Source organism: Buceros rhinoceros, unplaced genomic scaffold, assembly GCF_000710305.1.
Source record: "Buceros rhinoceros silvestris isolate BGI_N320 unplaced genomic scaffold, ASM71030v1 scaffold37592, whole genome shotgun sequence".
Classification (NCBI taxonomy): domain Eukaryota; kingdom Metazoa; phylum Chordata; class Aves; order Bucerotiformes; family Bucerotidae; genus Buceros; species Buceros rhinoceros.
This window is the reverse complement of record NW_010397793.1, coordinates 375-872: the sequence shown is the minus strand read 5'-3', so window position 1 is coordinate 872 and position 498 is coordinate 375.

The window sequence follows — 498 nt, the reverse complement described above, 5'->3', positions numbered from 1 at the left end:
CCAGCCCATGCCCGGGCTGCGGGCGGAGCAGCCCGGCGGGACCTCACTGACGAGCTGCCCGCTGTGGCTCCTCCGCCCCATCCCCACCCACCCATGGCTCCGTCTTCACCGTGCTGCACCGCACCCAGCTCCGCACCCAGCTCCGGCACGCCCTCAGCACCTTCACAGGCCCGACTCCAGCTGCAAGACCAGGACCTGGCCAGCCTGGCCACTTGCACAACGATAAAGGTGTTGCACAGCCAGTCGGGCAAGCCAGGACAAGCAGTTTATGGAGGCCGACAGCCCGGCTCAGGGCTCCCCACCAGCTCAGACCCATCCCTCGCTGGCTGCTCAGCCACAGCCCTTCATCCTTTCACCTTCCCGCATGCCCTTGGCTGCCGTCCAGCTGTCCTCAGACCGCTGGAGTCAAAGGCACCTTACATCAGTCCCCATTATCATACGCATCTTCCTCCCAGCTCTGCTGCTGGCCCCGACCCCTCGTGTCCCACTGCCACTGAG